Source organism: Candoia aspera, chromosome 1 (assembly GCF_035149785.1).
Source record: "Candoia aspera isolate rCanAsp1 chromosome 1, rCanAsp1.hap2, whole genome shotgun sequence".
In the NCBI taxonomy this organism is placed as follows: domain Eukaryota; kingdom Metazoa; phylum Chordata; class Lepidosauria; order Squamata; family Boidae; genus Candoia; species Candoia aspera.
This window is the reverse complement of record NC_086153.1, coordinates 117,347,691-117,372,108: the sequence shown is the minus strand read 5'-3', so window position 1 is coordinate 117,372,108 and position 24,418 is coordinate 117,347,691. Positions and strand designations below refer to the sequence as shown.

At 38.0% G+C, this 24,418-nt stretch overlaps 1 pseudogene; it reads right to left on the bottom strand.

Annotated features, from left to right (window-relative positions):
* Window positions 1-20,592: 20,592 nt before the first annotated feature.
* On the bottom strand, window positions 20,593-21,572 carry LOC134493111 (glyoxylate reductase/hydroxypyruvate reductase-like; annotated as a pseudogene).
* Between the last annotated feature and the right edge of the window lie 2,846 nt (window positions 21,573-24,418).

The window sequence follows — 24,418 nt, the reverse complement described above, 5'->3', positions numbered from 1 at the left end:
ATAAATAAACGAATTGCACAATACTTGATGTTAAATTGAATGCAGGGGAAAAGTAAGCCCTATAGTAGTACAGAATTTTGTAAGAAACTGTGTTCTATTTTGTCAGTTTCCAAGAATTTGGGATATGCAACAGTAACTCAGGACAACATACATAATAAAAATAGATCTCTTTTACTTAGTAAAGGCTGTTCTCTTTCTTTCTTTATATTCATATTTTCTAATAAAAAGACCTCATACAGAACTTTAAAATTGGTTTATGCCTTCTTCATATCATACTTACAGATTAAACGATGTTAAAATACGATTCATCAAGAAGCTAGAGATGATGTAACCAATATCAGTTCCCTTGCAGTAGACCACACCTGATGTTAGTGGTACCCAGAGACCAATTTCAGACACTCTGAAGTTACAGATGGATGAACCCTAAACTCCTGTCCATCCCATATGCTGATATGTTCCCTGCAAATTAAATGGCAGTTCTCCAGCAGAGAGATTTCAAAGGGAACATAGTGTGGTCTTTATTAGTCCAGTGGGTGGGGAGGAAGACATCTGAATTCATTTTACCAGAGGTCCTTGGACAACCTTCATGGCAGAATTGAGGGCTGCTTTGACAACAAAAGAAGTTACATCTTTTACAAAAGTAAGATAGTAAGATACTAGAGATATCAGATAACTAAAGTTATCATAGCTTTTTAGAAGTCTTGCTCAATGACAATATATCAAGTCGAGGTGTGTGTGTGTTGTAGTAAATTAGCTGTTGTCCAAATTCTAGAATGGAGTTTATGTAAGTAAAAAGACTGTGTCTTAAATGTTATCCTTGTTAAAATTCTATAGTGTTCATGGTTCATTTAAAATGGATTTACTATCAGTCCCAAAACACCAGATGGAGACCTAGGGAAACCACATTTTTTCCATACAGTTTCAAACATATGTGAAAATCTTTCAAAGAGTTGATACCTTGTCAAAAATAGGGGAGAGGGGGAAGGGGTTATGATGAGCAGAAGTCACATATGACATTGGTGGCTACATGGCAGAATATCAGATGAAAAGACAAATAATTTTGTGGATAACCAAATGAGGCCTGTTTACACTTTGAAAAAAAACGAGAAAATGACATGTGCAATTGAGATGAATATAGGTAGAAGAAAATGTTATGCATTTCAGCTTATGTAAGAGATTGTGATAACTGCAAGTTTGTGCTTAGATTTACAGTATATATCGGACTAAAACACAATGTTGTTATCTTGGTTTTGGCTTAAACTATTTTGTTAACTTTGATTTGCAGACTATAGTTTAAGGCTCCATGTGTTATGCAAATCTACCCAATTATGGTTTCTTATTCGGTTTACTTACTCGAATAAGTAAACAATGGCTTATGTTTTGGCCTGTCTCAATAGTATAGAATTATGTCATAGTTGAAGTATATCCACTGACATCATTGGAACTTATTAATCATGACTTCAGTAAATTAACTCTAAATATAACTACTCTGGATCCAACCCAATATGTAATATATCTTATTAATGTTTTTGAAAACAATTTGATAACCAGCTGTATTTACTACTAGTGATTTTTTTCTTTTGGCTAAACATTTGGTTTAGTGATAGTTTTGCCACTGGTTTTCTTATGTTAGGTAATTTTAAAATATCTTTTAGCATGAATTTCTTTGATTTCTGTTATTTATTTTAAGCAGCAATTACTTCAGAGTTTTCACTGTAACATAAGATGTAGTAAATAAATACATTACACCTTTGTTGTGTTTTCTAATACTGTATACCTTGACCTGATCAGCTCAAAAAGAACAAAGTTATGATTTGGGAAAGTCAGCTATGTTAGTTCTATTTCTTACACTGATTCCAGATTACAAATCTGTTTTTTCTACCCCATCATTCCACCATTTTCTAATCCCTGCTAATTTCTAGATGGAATTTGACAGATTTATGCAGAAATTTATGCTCAGATTGTCTTACAGAAGAGACAGATTAAAAAATCTATTTGTTCCTAAAATGAATCCATTAATTAATTACAATGGATTTATTTATCCATATAAACCAGAGAGCTAGTTTGATCCAGTGGTTAAGGCAACGGGCTAGAAACCAGGAGACTGAGAGTTCTAGTTCTGCCTTAGGCATGAAAGCTGGCTGGGTGACCCTGGGCCCATCACTCTCTCTCAGCCCAACCCACCTCATAGGGTTGTTGTCATGGGGAAAAGAGGAGGAGGAAGGAGTATTTGTTATGATCGCCACCTTGAGTTATTTATAAGAATAATTAAGGTAGGATAGAAAATAAATAAAATAAATAAGCCCACATTAGCAAGAAGAGTGGAAAAATCACAGGATTAAGGTTTCTGGTTTAATCAGCTGCTTAGTTCTTTAAACTGGGTTGGCATATCTCATTAGCTAGCCAGATACTCTGTTGTCCAGGGCAAGCAGCTTCTCATGATAAACGATGGGGCTTCAGAAAGCAACCTTCTTGTGGGACACTGTTGTTATAAGATGGCAACATTCATAGACATTATACAGACAAAAGGAAGAACTCAACTTGAGGTTTCTTTCTTTCGGCAGTAGCTTCATGTCTTTGCAATTGAATTGGTAAATAAGTTTGATCCATGTCTCTGGCAGCCTCAGTGTCTAAAGTAAGATACAGTTTTGTTTCCTCTTCACTGAATATCAAATTTCTGCCTCTTAACTTTGTTTACAGACTGAGAACCATGAGAATAAATTCTCCTTCTCCATGTAACTTCTTATGGAATCAGATCATTTTGTTACATGAAAGCAGGATGAATCTGAAGAATTAGATGTGATAATGATGTCTCCCAGCAATTTCTCCTCTGATTCATTTGTGTTTCTTTTGAATCTCAGTGCTAATGAGTAAATTGGTCTACACTGATAATTTTTCACTGAATTAACAATTACAAATGACAAATTATTAGCTCATCCTACCAGCCTCCCAGCCCCATTCCCACTATCTCTGAACCTTAAATAAATATCAATGTTGAAGTTCTTACTGAAAGAAAAAGTAGAGGGCAGGAAACTCAGAATTTCCCATTCTTCAAGGAGCAATGACCTTTTGGAACTATAGATGCTGATTTATACATCTTGTACATGTGGGAAATTAATGTGCCTTTAAAATACACAAGAATGCTTTGAATCTAAATTAACACCTTCAGGGAAGAACAGGTCATTACCTCAAGTGATTTAATTATAATTTTACTCAGTGAACTAAATGGAAGATGACATTTATGATTTCCACATGACATCAGCTGGTAGGGCTAGAAAACAAAAATATTAAGGGTCCTTTCTCTACAGAAAATAGGTCCTCCCTGAAACTAATAAGCATGCATCTGATATTAAAATCAAGTCAAAGAACCTATTTATTTTCATTGCATATAATTTATACCCCTTGAATGCTGTTTAATAAGGTCATAAAAATGCCAGTTGGAGTATTTCATAATACTTTATATAAACTGCTTTTACAGTCTAGCCTTTGTTCCAAAGTTCAAAGTGACAACTGAAATGCATAGGCTTTCGGAAGCTCCAGTTTTCTCTAATGCTGAATGGCGTACCTTAACTTTTAATATATACTTTCAGATCTTGGTAATTGGGAGCAGGACATTCCTTTCTTACTGATGCGTCAAAGCTGATATTTCCCAAAAATTGTTGAAACTAAGAAATCTCACATTTTAATTACTTTGCTTTTTTTTGGCTATTAAATGAAAATTTTACAGTTGTCATTTTACAACAAGTCAAAGTCAGAACAATTTCTAATATGCTTCCCCAACTGTGATATTATATTATCCCTTGTCAGCTTCTGATCACAAGTTTCCAATATTCTTTAAATGCTAGTGCATACCTGAGGTTTCATTAAATTCTACAGCTGTGTTTTGCATTTATGATTTCAGTTACAAACCTACATATTTTAAATAATGCAGATCAAGATATGTCAATACTTGCACATACATCTGTATTTCATTTATGGTATAGCATTTTATTTAAAATTATCACAAAATGGAATGTGTGATCATGAACATTGTGGAATTTGATCAGTTGGGAGTGATATAAAAGCAACAGTTTTACTGTCAACTTATAGTCCACGTGGCTTTATTCACACATTCCTTTATGAATCTGATTTTTTTAAACCTTGAATCTTTTCATAAGTTATAAAAAAGAAGCATTAGGGGTGATTATTTGCCTGGGCAGATGATCACAGATGAATTGGTGTGGGCAGATATGTACTCTTCACTATTTTCTACATTTCTATAGTTCCTTTTTGAAAAAGTCTAGGGAATGTCGTAACAGTCTTTGCTTTGCTTTTAAAGAGCTTCAAGAAAGAAGAGAAATTTCTTCTCAAGAGTTATTCACTGACTAAATTTATAGCCAACTGTAGGCTTTCAAATACTGTACCCAGGATCTCATAAGGAAACACATAATAATATCCAGGCGGGCAAATACTATCCCCGATTTACTTATTGCTTTATGCCATTATGTCCCAATTTATATTCCGGTAATATATTGCTTCCACAACAGTGGTGCTTCCTTATACTTGTTTATAAACAGTGGAATGTTAATTACGTTAATAAAATGTTGTCATATCGGGGCTGAGTTATTAGTAGGTAGTGGCTGAGAGCTTTAAATAAAAGTTTTGGTCAATGAACAGAAGTGAAAAGTGAGAAGTTGAGGCATTTTAAATGATGAGTCAGCTACTGAAGATCAAACCAATAAACATGTAGTGTAGAAGCCAATTCTAGCAACAGATAAGTTGGCCATTCAGTACATGGCTTCATGGACACCTTAGGTGCCAGTGTGGATTCCTGGCAACTATCTGGACTAGTCCCTGCAGTACTCTTGGCAAGATTTCAGAAGTGGTTTGCCAGTCACTAGAGAGAGTGACTGGCCTAAGGTCATCCAGCCAGCTTCGTGCCTAAGGGGAGACTGGGACTCAAGGTCTCCCAGTTTCTAGCCTGGTGCCTTGACCACTACACCAAACTGGCTCTTAGCAGTTTTGACATACTGAATAAAATTCTGAATTCTGCTTAGTATGGATTTATGCATAATCGCATCCACCATTTTCATTCCATAGAAGTCTTAATCTGGAATAGCATAATTTAAAGGAAATTGTGGCATGTGGTTCAAGTATTGTGATGCAGCCACCAATACATACAAGTTAAATAGGAATCAAGGAATCATTGTGTGTTGGATACATAACAAATACTGTAGTCATGTTCTCATTTTAAACACAAACTTGGAAACTTTAATTTCCTTTCCTTTTCTTTCTGTTTCAGAATTACTTTTCAAATATACTGTAGAAATAATTGGTTTTAGAAACAGGAATGTATGTGAAGAAAACTGAGGCCAAATAATGTTTCTTTTAATTTGACTTTAGAAAGATGGTATTTCATGAATTCATGTTCAAAATATAGATTGGCCGTAATAAATCTGGTGGTGAATGTGCATCTGAATTCACAGAAAAAAGCCCAATTATTTAGAGATTTAGTAGTTTTCTTTTGTCTTGAGCTGCAGGACATATAAAGAAGAAAAAATGTTTTCAGCAAAGGGACAAAAATGGAGGAATTAACAGACAAGTTTGGATTTAATGATGTTTATCTTAGAGAAAATTGAAGTCCCCTTGGCAATACCTCTAAACTAAACTGCATCTCACCTATCTGTAGAAAGAAAATAGTGTCCCCAGGATGCTAAATCCAGTCATGTAGAAAAGAAAAAGGGAAACAACTCTCTCTCTCTCTCTGTGTTTGTGTGTGTGTGTCTTGAGTTTTTTACAAGAAAAGGTGTTGAAGCGCTAGGGCCTTGGGTGTTTATTTTTACCCCTCCCCCCATCTTTCCCATAAATTCCAGTTATCATTCCTCAAACGCCTAAAATTATCAGCAGGATTCCCATCTGTCAGAGCATTCATTTAATGCTTAAATCTGAACAAGATTTTCTCCTAGAAGAGGTGGGTTTTGTTTTATTTTATTTTGGGGCTATAAGCTCCTGGCTTGACAACAATTAAACCAAGAAAATGTTTTCTATTGCAGATTGGTTTCACTTCTGAAACTACAAAGTATTTTAAACCATGGAGAAATTCTAGCTATGGAGAAGGACAAAGGATGAAAGAGATGCGGTGGGGAACATCCTGGGAAAGCATATAAACTTTTAGTTGATCTGATCACATACACCCCTCCCTCCCTCCTACTGTACTGTAGGGAATTTTGACTTTGTGTTTATTTTTCCTTACTTAAGATATTAAAAAAAAAGGTAAAGATTCCCATTTAGTTGTGTCTAATGACACAGTAGGGGTGGTGCTCATCTCCATTTCCATGGCCGAAGAGCCAGCGTTGTCTAAGGTCACTTCTGAGTCATGTGGCCAGCATGACAATCATGGAAATGCTGTAACTTAAGATGCTACCTATTGAAAATGGATTCCCAGCCCCAATCAAGCTCATTTTACACACACGTACACAAGGACTCAAAAACATGCTCAAGACACAAAGTGCAAATGAATCCTGTAATTTTCTAGACATAAGTGCTGATAGTTCTTGCTTAAAAAAATGTAAATCATACAGTAATAAACTCATAGAGTTGGAAGGGGCCATTTAAGTAATCAAATCCAATGCCCTAAATTAAAGCATTCACTAAAGATGTCCAGCCTCTGCTCACCTCCTTTCTGGGTTATAAGTTTCATTATCGGTCTTGTTGTTAAAAAAAAACATATCATTCAACCAGAATCTATTTTCTTGTAGCTCAAATCCATTATTCTGTGTCATTCATTCTGGAATAAAATAAAACAGGCCTGGACCTTTTCCTGCGTGACATCTTTTCAGGTATTTCAAGAGTGCTGTCACTCTTAACTTTTAGTCTCTTGATCATCCTCATTTCTCTTCTCCAAAACTGTTCCACTTGGTTTGAATTCTCCTTCATGTGTCAGCCCGAACTGGACATAGTACTCGAGACAGTGCCTGACCAACTCAGAATAAATATTAAAAAATACTAACTACTAAATACTTCCTAGTATTGAGAAAGTAGGCTGTTAATGCAGCCTAAAATTTCATTTGCCATTTTTGCAGCCACATCCTATTGCTGAAGATATTCAGTTTGTAGTCAACTACTATTCAATCTTTTCCCCCCACAATTGCTATTAAAAAGTCAGGTGTACTCCATTTTCTACTGCCATCTTGCCTGTTTTAACCCTCCCTGCAGAGGATGAGATGGTTAGGTAGCATCACCAATGCAATGAACATGGACTTGAGTAAACTCCGGGAGACAGTGGAGGACAGGAAGGCCTGGGGTGCTTTGGTCCATGAGGTCACGAAGAGTCGGACACAACGACTGAACAACAACAACAAAAAGCAGATGCCATTAGAATAAGGACTGCTGTTCGAATGCTTCACAAAGTGCCCTCTGAGTTCAATAAAATGTGATTCATGAAAGCTGCACAGTCAGCTTATGCAAAAAAAAAGGGGGGGATTATTTTTGTTTTGTGAAGGTAAAATAACAAAACATGACATAACAAAAATGATCCTTTGGGTTGATTAATCAAAACTCTGCATGGTTGCTTTGGTACTGTATTATAATTCTCAGTTCCAATTGCAATTTTGTGTATACTTACCTTGAACTGAATGGGGACTTAATCCTTTGTGATCTGGTGTAGAATTGAACTGTAGCAGATTCTCTTCCCTGGCTATCTAATATCCATATAAACACAGAAAACTTAAACTTTTTCTGTACGCTTGGCTTCTCCAAATTATGTAATATAACACTGCAATGTCCATGTGTTCAGGGAAGTTTAAAATGCCACCTTTCTATGAGTTACATACTATGTTCTTTGTGACTCAGAGTGTGGGAAACTGTCCTTTGAGTTCATTTTCATGACAGAAGCACTGAACCACATTAACACAGAAGGAAGATGTAGGAAACCCTTTTACTGGCTGTGTTTATTCTTAACCAGCAGACATGGCTACCATCCGCATTGTGACTACGTAAGGTTAACTGCTGGGTACAATAACCAAAGTGTGACTCTCTCCCTTGGCTGGTGTTAGTCATCATTTCTGAACATTTGTCAGACTTAATGTGCTACAACAGACTGCAGGTCACAATGTGTCATTTCCAAATGAACTTTGACTTTTCCCCTCCTGGGGCCAAGAGCCAGTCATGTTAGCCTAAGAAACTGTGCCTTAAAAGGTGGAGCGGAGGAGCTGAATTTCAAGAAAATCTTTCATAGGTAAAAGTGAACTTTGTGTCAGTCCTCTGGGCCAACAAAAGTTGTGAGAATAGTTTAGTAAAGGAAGTAGGGTCTCCATTTTTTAAAAAAGGGGGCAAATCCCCAAAGGGAGTATATACTGTAGGTTATAAACAGTACTTGAAAAGAAATGCAGCCTGATCCTAGGCCTGATGGATTTTGAAAGGAATCATTTAGGCCATTGTCAACTTCCCTTTCCAGGTCAGGAAACCTAATCAAAGCATCCCTGATGGAGAGTTGCCTAGCCTCTGCCTGATCACGTCCAGTGATGGAGAGTAATAATTCGTCTGTATACACGGAAAATTCCACCAAAGGCTGTGCAATTTTTTTTACTGAGGTGAGGGGCTTAAATACTCCTTTAATTATTGATCAAACTACACAGCCCAGGACCCACATCTTGCCCAAATCCTGAATTCAGATGATGGTTAAAGCGTTACGTGGATACAAAAAGCCAGCTCAGCACTGAGCCAGGACAAGGTTGATTTTAATTCAAAAGAAGGGCAGTCTCCAAGAGTTTGGGGTTAAAGTAGCCCTCAGCCATCAGACATGGAGATGAGGGCCTAGAGGGGCCCCATAAAAAACAGGTTTTTCTAGATTTTCCACTTTTTCCTCTTGCAAATATGGGGGTGGGAGGAAGAGACAGGACAGCAAGCAGCTTGGACAAGGATAAATCTTTCTGGTGATTCCAACCTTGCTCAGGCTGCTGTGGATTTTTCTTTAACTCTTTACTAAAATGGTAAAAAAAAAAAGAGCAAAAAAGACAGCCTGTGAGCTTCCCAAAAGGAGGAGAAGATGATTGTTCCTAATCCAGTTGGGGTAACTTTGTTTTTCCTACTTCATCTGACACCTGACACCTGTCATCAGTCTCCAGGTAAGACATTTACCCAAGGTAGAAGCAGAGTGTATTCTCAAAGTCCTAACCTTTCAAAAGATTTTTCCCCGATCAAAGTAGCTGAGAGAGTTACAGCTGGTCGAGTTTTGTGTGTGGGTCTAACATATATCTTTATATATCTATATGGATATTAGTATCTTTTCCTTTGTGAAGGGATACACAATGGAGAAGGGACAATTTTAATAAAGCCCATTAAGGAAATACGCATTTCTAAACCAGACCAGGCTTTCCTCAGTTGCATTGGCTTAAAAGAAAGCTTTATCAAGCTTTGTAATTCCTCTTGTCAAAAATATAGTCCAGGTTTGGTTTTGTTTCTTTATGTTTGGCTAGAGTAAAAGTTATCACTCATCTAAGTCTACTGAGAGTAATAAGGAGAAATTGATTTTCTTTTCTCAGAAGTTGCAATACAGGGATGGGAACAAATATTTTGTCTAGCTCAGAGGGATCCAAACCTACCTCTGCGTTACCTACCAGATAACTATCTGCTATTACTTCTTGGGCATGCTTTTTTTTCTTTTAAAATATACAGATAGTACAGATAGAGAGTGGTATGGAGCCAGTTTGGTGTAGTGGTTAAGGCACCAGGCTAGAAACTGGGAGACCAGGAGTTCTAGTCCTACCTTAGGCACGAAGCCAGATGGGTGACCTCGGGCCAGTGACTTTCTCTCAGCCCTAGGAAGCAGGCAAGGGCAAGCCACTTCTGAAAAACCCTGCCAAGAAGACCGCAGGGATTTGTCCAGGCAGTCCCCAGGAGTCAAGACTGATTCAAAGGTACACACACACATGAAGTTATTTATGATTATCTGTAACTTGCTACCTGGGCAGCCATGTAAATTTGATGAACAAATAAAAATGATGGAAACAATATAATGAGGCTTATACTTACTTAGGATTATTTTAAAAAATTAAGAGAAAAGGCAAATATTAAAAAAAATACTTTGACTTGCCACATCAAAGCTGTGTAAAGGATTTTGTGAAATCTAATTATTGTAGCTCATTGTACTATGTTGCAAGTAACTTACTGCACATTTAAAATATGAAGCTATTGCAAATTCACTTAAAATCCTATAGGAAATGACATAGAAAAAATGCTACTATATACCCGAACATACATTATATATTTCAGCATGTCCAATCTCTAAAAGAGAAGAGTATAAGAATTTTATAAAATTTTATGTTTCACAATAATGAAACAGAAATATGTTTTCTGGTGCCAAATTTCTATAAAATTAGTCTTTGAAACAAAAAAGTTCATTTCACTATTAAATGTTAAGCTTTTAAGTGGAGCTTAACAGTAGAAGTGGCAGCAAGCCCTCTTGAGTAATGAAAATGTGCAGAAAATATCAGGACAAATTTGGTTGAACAAATTCAGTTTGGTTGAATGTGATGAACCACTTAGAGTCATGAATACTTTTCAGCTCTTTATAAAAAAATCAGTCATGAACAACTATGCTAGACTGAGAACCTCTTGTCCCAGACTGTGACATCAATCCCAGGTTCCAGGGTTGGCATGTATCTCATGGATTTGCTTCCTGTCTTCTTCCCTGATGGTTGGTCTCAGCTACTGTTTCTGAATATGGGGTGGAGCAGAAGGAAGGAGGTGGGAGTCACTGATTTGCACAAGGAATAAGGAGATGCTGGAAAGGATGGAATGGAATACAAATGAAGGGTTATATTGTCAAGATTTTTGGGGTCTTCTGAGAACAGCAGAATTATTAATAGAGTATACTGAGTGTTAATGGAGAAATAGCAGCCATAATCTAAAATTGCCTAAGCTTTGGGTTTCTTATTACTGAGCAATTCTCATAACTTGAATGTCCATAGGAGTATGGACCCATGGAAATCAAGGGTGCATCCAGCTGTTTATGGATTGTGGCCAAGGTATTTTTATGCTGTTTAATAAAGGATATAAAATCCTCTATAATCATTATGATGCTCATCCTCTCAAAAACCCAATGAAATGCATAAATTGTCAATGGCAATTGACTGAGTTGGTGACTGAAGCAAAACTTTAATTGATTAATAAGTAACAGCCGATTTTAATGTAAAGTGCTGAAAGTCAAAGAGATTTATTTGGGATTCTTTTGAACTTACTTCAATTCTGACATATTAAATAGGGAGTGAAAAAGAAAACATTAAAATGAATTTTCTTTCTGATGTTTACTTGTTACTTCAGCAAAGGATCGTTACTTTGTCGTGGTGCTGGAACTTGAGCACCTCAATGATGCCATGAGCTAAACCGTGAAGGGCCACCCAAGACAGGAAGGTCATGACAGAGAGGTCAGACTAAATGCGATCCCTGGGGAAGGTAATGGCAACCCACCCCAGTGTTCTTGCCGGGAAAACTAAATGGATCAGTACAACCGGAGATATGTCGGTATACCATTGGAAGATGAGACCCCCAGATCGGAAGATGGTCAAAATGCTACTGGGGAGGAACAGAGGATGAATTCAACTAGCCCCAGACATGATGACACAGTAGCTCAAAGCCGAAAGGACGGCTAGCGGCCGACGGTGCTGGTGATGAACGGCGAATCCGATGTTCTAAGGATCAACACACCATTGGAACCTGGAATGTAAGATCTATGAGCCAGGGCAAATTGGATGTGGTTATTGGTGAGATGTCAAGCTTAAAGATAGACATTCTGGGCGTCAGTGAACTGAAATGGACTGGAATGGGCCACTTCACATCAAATGACCACCAGATCTACTACTGTGGACAAGAGGACCACAGAAGAAATGGAGTAGCCTTCATAATTAATAGTAAAGTGGCTAAAGCAGTGCTTGGATACAATCCAAAAAACGATAGAATGATCTCAATTCGAATTCAGGGCAAGCCATCTAACATCACAGTGATCCAAATATATGCCCCAACCACAGATGCTGAAGAAGCTGAAGTAGAGCAGTTCTATGAGGATCTGCAGCACCTACTGGACAACACAAAAGAGACATTATTTTCATCACAGAAGACTGGAATGCTAAGGTAGGCAGTCAAATGACACCTGGAATTACAGGTAAGCATGGCCTGGGTGAACAAAACGAAGCAGGACATAGGCTGATAGAATTTTGCCAAGACAACTCACTTTGCATAACAAACACTCTCTTCCAACAACCTAAGAGACGGCTTTATACATGGACTTCACCAGATGGACAACACCGAAATCAGATTGACTACATCCTTTGCAGCCAAAGGTGGCGGACATCTATACAGTTGGTAAAAACAAGACCTGGAGCTGACTGTAGTTCCGATCACGAACTTCTTACTGCACAATTTAGGATCAGACTAAAGAGATTAGGGAAGACCCACAGATCAGCTAGATATGAGCTCACTAATATTCCTAAGGAATATGCAGTGGAAGTGAAGAATCAATTTAAGGGACTGGACTTAGTAGATAGGATCCCGGAAGAACTATGGACAGAAGTTTGCAACATTGTTCAGGAGGTGGCAACAAAATACATCCCAAAGAAAGAGAAAACCAAGAAGGCAAAATGGCTGTCTGCTGAGACACTAGAAGTAGCCCAAGAAAGAAGGAAAGCAAAAGGCAAGAGTGATAGGGGGAGATATGCCCAATTAAATGCAAAATTCCAGAGGTTAGCCAGAAGAGATAAGGAATTATTTTTAAACAAGCAATGCGTGGAAGTGGAAGAAGACAATAGAATAGGAAGGACAAGAGACCTCTTCCAGAAAATTAGAAATGTTGGAGGTAAATTCCAGGCCAAAATGGGTATGATCAAAAACAAAGATGGCAAGGACCTAACAGAAGAAGAAGAGATCAAGAAAAGGTGGCAAGAATATACAGAAGACCTGTATAGGAAGGATAACAATATCGGGGATAGCTTTGACGGTGTGGTCAGTGAGCTAGAGCCAGACATCCTGAAGAGTGAGGTTGAGTGGGCCTTAAGAAGCATTGCTAATAACAAAGCAGTAGGAGATGACGGCATCCCAGCTGAACTGTTCAAAATCTTGCAAGATGATGCTGTCAAGGTAATGCAGGCTATATGCCAGCAAATTTGGAAAACACAAGAATGGCCATCAGACTGGAAAAAGTCAACTTATATCCCCATACCAAAAAAGGGGAACACTAAAGAATGTTCAAACTATCGAACAGTGGCACTCATTTCACATGCCAGTAAGGTAATGCTCAAGATCCTGCAAGGTAGACTTCAGCAGTTCATGGAGTGAGAATTGCCAGATGTATAAGCTGGGTTTAGAAAAGGCAGAGGAACTAGGGACCAAATTGCCAATATCCGCTGGATAATAGAAAAAGCCAGGGAGTTTCAGAAAAACATCTATTTCTGTTTTATTGACTATTCTAAAGCCTTTGACTGTGTGGACCATAACAAATTGTGGCAAGTTCTTAGCGGTATGGGGATACCAAGTCATCTTGTCTGCCTCCTGAAGAATCTGTATAACGACCAAGTAGCAACAGTAAGAACAGACCATGGAACAACGGACTGGTTTAAGATTGGGAAAGGAGTACGGCAGGGCTGTATACTCTCACCCTACCTATTCAACTTGTACGCAGAACACATCATGTGACATGCTGGGCTTGAGGAATCCAAGGCTGGAGTTAAAATCGCTGGAAGAAACATTAACAATCTGAGATATGCAGATGATACCACTTTGATGGCTGAAAGCGAAGAGGAACTGAGGAGCCTCATGATGAAGGTGAAAGAAGAAAGTGCAAACGTTGGCTTGCAGCTAAACCTCAAAAAAACCAAGATTATGGCAACCAGCTTGATTGATAACTGGCAAATAGAGGGAGAAAATGTAGAAGCAGTGAAAGACTTTGTATTTCTAGGTGCGAAGGTTACTGCAGATGCTGACTGCAGTCAGGAAATCAGAAGAAGCTTAATCCTTGGGAGAAGAGCAATGACAAATCTCGATAAAATAGTTCAGAGCAGAGACATCACACTGACAACAAAGGTCCGTATAGTTAAAGCAATGGTGTTCCCTGTAGTAACATATGGCTGCGAGAGCTGGACCATAAGGAAGGCTGAGAGAAGGAAGATCGATGCTTTTGAACTGTGGTGTTGGAGGAAAATTCTGAGAGTGCCTTGGACTGCAAGAAGATCAAACCAGTCCATGCTCCAGGAAATAAAGCCAGACTGCTCACTTGAGGGAATGATATTAAAGGCAAAACTGAAATACTTTGGCCACATAATGAGAAGACAGGACACCTTGGAGAAGATGCTGATGCTAGGGAGAGTGGAGGGCAAAAGGAAGAGGGGCCGACCAAGGGCAAGGTGGATGGATGATATTCTAGTGGTGACGGACTCATCCCTGGGGGAGCTGGGCGTGTTGACGACCGACAGGAGGCTCTGGTGTGGGCTGGTCCATGAAGTCACGAAGAGTCGGAAGCGACTAAACGAATAAACAACAAAAACTTGTTACATCATAAATTATGATTGGACATTATAAACAATAATGTTATTATTACTGAAGTTTGAATGCAAATTTAAACAACTAATTCAGCAGTTACTTGAAAGGAAGGGAATTAATCTGTTGAGACATATGTCTTTTGAAATGTAATCCCATTGTGTTTAGTAAAATTTACTCCCAGAAAATGTGAACATTGGATTGCACCTTTAATATTCTCAGGGGCTGGCAACTCCAGAAGGAAGAATTCATTGCTATTTTACTTTACTGCATTATGTGAACAATAAGTGGGTTAAAGAAGATTGCACAAGAAATCTGTGACAATGACAGAAATTTATCCCCATTCCTTCCATGTTTTGGCCTCATGTTAGCCAAAAAGATAACTAGTATTTTAGACCCCATAATTCAATTATTTTAAAATTGATTTATTTGTAGACCCATTTTTAAGACAAAAACATACATGCTTGTCAGAAAGTTGATGCGGAAGATTGGGAAAGGAGAAAATCATCATTTTTTAGTTTTACCCCAGGCATATTAGGCATAAAATTAATGTTTTGCCTCACAGTGTCAGAAATGCTCCATGGGTAATCCGAATTCCAGAAGCTATGTTAAATAGGTGCCATTGGTATGAATTAAAATCCTACAACAGAAACTCTTTAGAAATTTTTAGCTCATCCTTTAAAAAGAATCTGTCTTGCTCTGAGGTTACACAATTATTCTTTTTATTAACAGGTTATTGAGCCTCTTTTGGCCAGCTTTCCATCATCTGACTATAATATAAAGTTCCAGCCCTAGAGCAGTGTTTCTCAGTCTTAGCAACTTTAAGATGTCTGGACTTCAACTACCAGAATTCCCCAACCAGCATGCTGTCTGGGGAATTCTGGGAATTAAAGTCTAGACTTCTTAAAGTTGCCAAGGTTGAGAAATACTGCCCTAGAGAAACATTCAGTACAATTAAATAGAATGATACTTTAAGGAGCCTCATTTTAAGAGCAGAAACATCTTAGTTATTCCTTTTGTGGGGTCAGCTAGGCCGTTGGCCTCCGATACTTTGCAAGAAGCAGCTTTTTATGGTGTGGTTTGGGAAAGAGCTGGCATGGGAGTGGGCTGGAGAGTATAGGGAAATGTTAACAGACATTTTCAGTGATGTTTTCTTTTAAGGATTAGAGCCTACTGAATGTATTGATGTGAAATTTTGGATACATTTTGGCAGTACTCCATTGCTACGCTTGTTCAGTTAAGTCCCCAACTAGAATGAACACCTCTTGCAGAGGCCTTTGGTAAACAAACAGAGTCATTCCCACCAAATGGAGAAAGGAGGCCCATATTTATTTGTTTGACTCTGCAGTTTCTATTACATTGATCTATTAAATTCACGGTATAATTAAAACATTTGTGCTAAATAAACTGGGGATAGTGATTGGATTATGAAACCCTTTTGTTAATATTGCTAGTTCACCAAGACAGGGAGGGGTGATGATTGCACTCTCTTGTGCTAAAAGAACATTTTAAAGAAGCCGCAGTAAATCAACTTTTTACTAAACGAACGTTAGCAAATTTCAATGGTATAGTGACAAGAACAGATACAGAAGTAAGGAAAGCTATTCTCAAATATTTCTCCAGACTTGGAAAATCCTACCTCATATTACTTTTTCACACAAAACACATACAGATGTTATAGCGGTTTGTGATTTTTGCCAAAAACCTTTTCTTCTTTTCACTTGCAAGTGGTATTATCTAAACATGTACTATATCACTTATAAGTACAATTCTAAATATTAAAGTGAAAACTCATTAACTAACACATTAAAGGCTTAAGACAATCAAGGAGGAAGAAAACTACTCAATGATTTTATCCGAGCTCTGTCATTTATGAATAACTCAAGGGGCATACGACACACCTTCCAATGTTTCAACCTGATGATCGTTTTCCTCTATAATTTGTTTTTATCTCTTGTTTTTATCATGGTTGTTTGTGGAGTTTGCAGCTACTGTGCTGTCTCTAATCAAATCTAATTCAGTCTTGAGATTCTGCACTTTCACCAGGCGTAGTAGTTTTGAAATCGGTGAGACTAGACTAAAGGATGGCTCTGCCTGTGTGGATCAGAGAACAACCTGTGCCACAGAGGAGTGAATGTTAAGCTTCTGGGCAGTGATGGAGGTAAAAGCAGAGGAATGCCAATACCTAAACAGAAAGAGAGCCAACGAAGCGTTCACTTGTGAAAGAGCTCTCAAACCTTTGCAAGGCGTATAGGAATTTGTGGACAGGACATAAGCAAACTTTTATTTTCTCTCTGCTTTTCAAGATGCAACAATAATGGTCCACAGTGGAGGTTCATATGAAACTAACTGGCATTGTGTGTAGTCAGCAAAGTCCCTGTAATACTATAGTTGAGAAGGCACACATCCCTTTCTCATATTTCTTTCTTCTCCATCACTCGTATCTCCTCAGCTGCCTCATAGTCATGTGTGTGCTGCACAGATTTCCTTCCCATGGGCCTACTGAGCAATAAACATCTATGCACATTTCTGGAAAGCCATTTTCATTTTCCAAATAATACTCCCAACTGACTGAGCTACAAATTCAAACTGAATTCCATTATGGACAATTTTGCTCACAACACCTTTGGAAGTATGGGGGCACAACAGATGAAGCAAGGATTAAACATTAATCGTAAACAATTAATCTGATCCTTGGATATTCAAATGTTCATGGCCCTGCCTTACAAAACACTGTCTTTTCAAAAATAAATGTATCATAAGCATTAATTATAAAAGGCGAAAGATGTATATGATCTGAAACCAGAGTATTATGGGTGTCCTAGTATGTGAGAAAGAGAGATGTTCAGAATTAAGACTGATTTGGAAAATTGCTTTGCCATTTTAGTTCAGCTGACGTATGCTTCAAGCAAAAATGTCATTTGGAAGTGATTTGCACTGATAAAATTTCCTGCTGGTTTTCCAAATGTTTGCTTCCTGGTTGGGAATGCCATACTTTGTCAAAGAAGCATGAACTGTCTACCTTGCCAAAACCCTTCCTTTTTTCCTGATCGGACTCATGCTGTAAGGCTGTTTACACATTTCTGAAACAAGGTTTGCATGCTGTCTTTAATTACTTTCACTCATGGCATACTTGGTTGAAAGCAGAATTAGAGGAATGGCCAGACTGGCAATGTTTATTTATATAATACTGCTCCCCCTCCACTTTCACTTCTGCAGGAACAGTTCTGCTTATTGGCCATTTGCAGCATAATCTGGCTGTCAAAGCTTGGCCTATAAACAGCCAAGAAAATAAATAACACTAGGAAGGTTCTCTGTTTAAATAGCACATACAATTATTCACTTCACCAGCGTATGGGTGAATGGCTGTGATATATTTGTTTTGTCATTGTTTGGTTTGATTTAAAATCTAACTCTGAATGACCAGCATTTACAAAGTTGTGGTTTCATTATAATTTAAATAAAATAATGCAATGTTCTGTGCAACTTATGGACTGTACTTTTTAAAAGAGTCTTTGAAAGGAATGGAACGTGCTCAGAGTACAATTTTGTTGAATTGTCAAGGTTTTAAAAGTTGGAACTTAAATATTCCTCAGATGCAACAGCTTTCTGTTTCTTCTCTATGCCACCTGCTGGCACTACCTCCCAAAAGCCTATTTTGCTGAATGCAGGAGGATTTAAAGCAAACTATTAGCTTAGTAACAAAACAGTTGTCTGGGCAATTGTGTGTTTTGTAGCATTGAAATTTTATTAAACTAAATTATATATGGCCAAATACCAAACGATATAGGGTCAAATAAAGTAGTTCCTTTCTTTGGTCTCAGCCTTCTTCTTTCTATATTCAGAGGAGATTAAAGGTGTTGGCATCACTTTTCTGACCAGCACACCCTAGAAGCCTCACCTGCATCTGAAACTACTGGAGAAGAAAGATAATGAAAAGTCTGGACAGGGGTAGAAGCTGCATTGGGGTTTAATAAGTATAACATAAATATAATGCAAATGAAATAAAGAGACGGAAATGGAAGTACACACTAAATACACAGTTTCACTATGCACTGTCTTTTACGTAGTCACGCTCCACGAACATCCTTCTCTTGTACTCTGATAAATATTCAGACTGCTTTTCAATACATTCAGCGTGGCCATTCCTATTCTAATGCTTCACACGGAGGCCGCCACCTATACAGAGCAATTAAAATTTTCCTCCACGTACCAGCTGTCATGTATGCTTCATTCCATAAAGAGATCCTTTATTACAAACTCATAAATTGTTCTTATCAAGATTCACAATAGGATAAGCCAATAAAACATCTTCCTCTGGTTTTCAAATGCTGATACTTAAACTTCAGTCCTCTGCTAATTAACAAAATGATTATTTAATAAATGAATAGGTTAATTAGGGCACTTGAATTCTATTTTTAAGGATAACTTACTTTTTTTTTAAACCAGTGATCATTTCTTAAATTGCCTCGGTTGTAACAGTTTTTTCAAAACTGTGATGGAGAATGTTGTAAAGAAAGACACACTGAGGAATGTTCCCAGGACCAAACTACAAAGAACCAATCATAATAGCTTGTTCATTGTTGCTTAATCTCATGCAAAGAAAATACAGAGCTCCAAAGTTCTAAGTGTTTCATTCACTGTTCTTTTTTAAAAAAAGCATGTTCCTCCTTTTTCTTCTGAGGAAGATAAGTGGAGTTTTGTTCCCAAATGAACATAAAAATCAAATTAATAACTTTTGTATGTTATGATGGCACTGAACGAGTGGTACTTACGACTAGTCCTCAGAGTTGCGGCCCTTGCAGCACCCCCATGTTTATGTGATTGTGATTCAGGCACTTGGCAACCGGTTTGTACATATGATGGTGCCCCGCAGTCATGTGATCACCATTTCTGACCTTCCCTGCTGGCTTCCCACAGGGAATGGGAAAAGCCACCAGGTTAGGGCACAAGTCACTCTCACTCCCATCACTTTTTCTCCCAAGAAGCCCTGCTATGAGATCCCGGGGTTCTTGTACCCCAAAACACATGCCCACCCACAGCAGCCCCACACCTGCACTCTGTAGCATGCGGCTGTGCTCACGCTGCATGGCAGCACCCCCCTGCCCAGCTGTGCTCAAGCTGTACTGTGACACCCACCTGTGCACCTGCCTGCACTCGCACCACTCCACAGCAACCCCCCACCCACGCTCATGTCAGGCTGCAGCACTCACCCCTGCCTGCCTGCACTTTGCAGCACTTACCCGCCCACTGGCCTGCTTGTGAGTCACCTAAGGAAAGGCTTGTTGTGACCAGGACTTGAAACTTCCTGCCAGCTTCCCCACTGATTTTGCTAAGTTGCAAATTGTGGTCATGTGAGGTCCTCACTTAAGGACCCATGATGCTCATTTAATGGTAGCAACGGGGACTGCAGGGTTTGCTGTTGCTAAGTGATGTGGTCATGTGATGTTGCATTTTACAACCACATTGCTAATGATGGAAATTCTGGTCCCAATTACTACCATTAAATGAGGACTACCTGTAACATGACAAGACACAAAAAGACAAATACAGAATACTTACAGTATGTTTTTTCCCAAAAATGAAGAATATGTTACTCATGGACTTCATAAGGGATGGGAGACCATTTATACCAGCCAGAATTCGTATTTTTCATTATAAGGGTTTTTGTGAAGCTTTGCAAAGCTTTGGGAAGTTGCACTTCTGATGTTCTTATGACTCTCTGGTTATGTCCATGTGGTGATGGTTCAATAGAAGCTCTAAGCCATAGAGCCTACTAAGCTGTTCCCTATATAAGAATGGAGATCTTCTTTTAGAAGACACACCTTCATCTATCTGGTCTTGAAGAAACTTCCAAGCAGGGAGTGTGATTTCTACTTACTGTTACTTCTTTTGGACAAGAACTCAAAAATATCCTCCCAAGTCACCCAGTTTTGTGCTACCATATGTACAATACATGATACCATCAGTTAAGTTTGGATAGTCATTTATTCATCACTTCTTTTATAATATTATTTTTATTTTATTTTATTTTATTTTATATGTTCTTATTTATTTTTAGTTCCTATTATATCCATTGTTTTTCTGTTATACGTATGTATGTAGCAGCTCCACTATTAGATATTTTATTGTATCTGGCCTTATGGCTGTAATAAACTGATTTGAATTTGAACTCCTGATGTCAGGCATTAAAATGACATTCTTTAAATATAATAATATATTTAATAAAAATAATAAAGTATGATCTCATGGCAGTGGTTCTAGATATGTCCTGCCCAAAGCTGCAGCCTTATAACTTTACTTTGGAGGGCCCTCAGCAGTGCATCTTGATCAGCTGCTTGACCTCTATAGATGTTTGTAAGAGTGGTAGTGTCTTTCATGAATTCTAGCTCCTTTTCCCTAATCAACTTGCATGTAAGAGATGTAAACCTCATAGTCAACATCACAAACTCAGTTTGTTGGAGTAAGTTTTCGATCTTCTTGCAATAAACAGCACTAGCAGCCTGTTTATTTATTTACCTCCTTTCTCCAGTTTCTGTTAGGAAAAAGAAGTCTCTTCTCAAAAGCTTTAGCACTCTGGGCCACAATTCCTAGAGTAGCATTAGTTATTTCTTGTCCCAGCCAGGCAGCATCTTTGGTCTCAGGGGAAACTACAACCTGGTGACCTTCCAGAATCCTTCTACCAGAAGGAAGTATCAAAGATATCCCCAGATCTGCTGTTGGACTGGGCACTGTGAAAGGTGTGTGAGATGTTTTCAAATCAGAACTAAAGATAATTTTTAAATTAAGGTGCTCTATCCCTGCAATAGAATTTTAACCACCTTTAAATTAGAACTTCCCATTAGTCTCAGATTTATGGAACAACATAACTATTAATCAAAGCGAAACATAAATATTGCTTGGGTTTTTGAATAAGCACTTGCTTGTTTTCAAGAAATGATGAGCTTAAGAAGTTTCTTCAGAGCCTCCACATGGTCTTCAGAAACCCCATCTGAACTTCCAATGATGCTTATTAGCGCGTATGGAGAGTCCTGATCTTCCATGATTTTATTAAAAGTATTAGCCATTGCAGAAAATAATCTAGCTTGTTTCTGAATCATTATTCATTGATTTGAAGTACACTTTGGAAAGGTAATATTTAAATACCTTGTTTTTATTCAGTGTTATGTTGAAAGAAGAGGTAATGTTTTATGAGTAGGGGAGCTGATCTGAAAGTATCTTCATGGCCATGAAAACATACACTCTGCTGTCTTAAAGTAAGTTTTTAAAAGACAATAATTCCTTCCAGTATTTTAGGAAATAGTTGGCTGTGGAAGACACCTATTCCCTGGTGATATGACATCAGTATCATGTGTCCCAATATACAGAAGAAGGCAGTGGCAAACCATTTTCGTAACATAGCAAGATAACTGCATGGGTCTGTTCACGCAACTCTCCTGGAGTTGAGCTAAGTATGTTTAAAGTAGCAGGCTGTGAGCTTATTCTTGAGACATTCCTGTATGTCATATGTGTGGGGTTTTGTGCATTGTACATATCTGTATAATATATTCAACATGTCCATGTTCCATGGAGTGAGCAATTGGTAAAAAATGGTTTATATTGTTTTGGTTGTGATTATTCTATTTTTGAAGTGTTTAAGACTAAGATCTGCATAGAATGTTGTTTATTCATGTATCAGGATGACATTCATTCAGAAGTAGCATTTATCTCCCAAAGTTATTTTGTATTTAGGATTCAACACAATGAAGATTTATCTGTTACTGCCAAATAACTGTCACCCACAAGTCTTAATTTGTTCCACGGTCTTTCTCTCACAGAGAAATCCCTGCCTGTCCAAAGCTGGGAGTCATCTTAGGAGCAGTTATTTGACCTTGCTTGGCATTTTTCTCCAGCACATACAAGCACTTTATTAAATAGTGAGGAGCAGATGAAGCCGGATCATCCCACAGATTCGAGGAGGCAGGTCTATGGAGTCATTTATCTTCCAATGAAATTACTTCCTAGCATTTATGGTAGGCCTGTATTTCATACTCATCAACAGCATTAGGAGTGAACTTTCTGCAGATAGATAACTGTGACAGAAAAAAAAATAGTAAAAGAATGCCTTTCCACATTGAAAGAGGCAGCTGTGATTTTGAAACTTTAGATAGGCCTGTGGTGCTAAAATCTAATCATTCTGTAAATGCTATAAAAACATGAGGTAATTGCTTTTTTATGTGGAAAAAATGGTGTGTCTGATTGTGAATTTTTAGCATACTGGAATATTATCAAACTTCAGCCACAGCTCAACAAATCTTTCAGACACAAGTAAGTCATTAAACAAATAGAAATGATCTTATTTATGAAAGTCTTGTTTATCTTGGTTAATTATAAAATATTTAATTTTTTTTCCCAAGGGCCTGCTCCTATAAAAGAAATAAAATGTTTATGAACTTTCAGAGTATCTCAGTTTTGCTCATCAGCAACTATGAAACACTTAAGACTGTTGATAAATGAATTATATGAAACTCACCAGACAGATTTTGCTGCCAATAGCAAAGAATGCATCTTTGTTGCTTCTGGAGAAAATGAATATGGTGCGGAAAGGAGGAGCAAATTATTAAAAGGGTTACAATCCTATGTGAATATTTCCTGGAAAGAAGATGTACTGAATATAATACAACCTGACAAAGACCCAGTTTGAACTACATCAGCCTTACAAATTCGTAACATAGTCTCTTTCCCACAAATTGAGTGGTCCAAATATTCTTGAATTCTTCCATTTCAAACAGCAGTTTTCTACCTCCATCAGCATTTAAGGCTCTTTTCTTCTGTCCAGCTAATATCATTTGGGATTCTTCCTCTCCCAGCAAACTGTATGTTCCAATTGCTTCATTTAATATGATGGTGCCTATTCCTGCTTTGTGCTGTTGCAGCTACACTCCCATTTGTTTGTCAACCATAGTCATTTGCTTGGAGAATTGAGTATTACAGCATATACCCAACACAAATGGGAAAACTTGGCTTCAAGTCACAATTTATTTCAAGCGTGTGGTTGTTACTACGAAGTCAGAGAGCCAATTTGGTCTAGTGGTTAAGGTGCTGGGCTAGAAACCAGGAGTCTGTGAGTTCTAGTCCTGCTTTAGGCATGAAAGCCGGCTGGGTGACCTTGGGCCAGTCACTTTCTCTCAGCTCAATTCAGTGCAATGTAGACTAGCCTCCTTGTGGTGCACCCTGGGCAACGTGACTTGTCTACACATCTGGCTGCTGGACCTCACAAGGATTTCCCAGCAAGAAAAGCAGCATGAACACCGAACTGCTATGCCATACGATTAAAAAAACCCAAAAAAACTAGGAAATCAACTCTGTTGCTACTGCAAATAAATTGCCTGACCAATGTGAGGAATATGTGTGCAAATTGAAGTATAGGATGCAAAAATCCAATACATGTAATTGGACATGTAATTCATTACATGTCCAATTCACTGGGAGTGGTTCTTGATCTAACTCAGTATTTACCTGGAATACAAAATGATATCATCCACACTCTAGAGACTCTCTAATACTTTCCTTTAATTCTTCTTGTATCTCTATAGAGCTAAGAAGTCTGCACTGGATTCCTAAGAAGTGTAAAGTGCAGTCTGTCTCATCCTGAAAGTAAGGACCCAGGCTCCATCAAGAGAAATATCATGACATTCAGTGCAGGAATAGAGCTACACTTTCCAAATTTCTGCAAAATACAGGCTTACCTTCTGTGCAAATCCATCCTCTCATTATTTATTTATTTTATTTATATATCAAATTTAGTCACAGCCCATCTCACTCAGAGAGTGACTCTGGGTGGTTGCAATTATGAGGTTGCAATGCTTCCACCTAGGAAATTTTTTTGCTAAAAAAAAAGTCACTTTTTTTGGCTGGTTCTACCTTTTTTGAC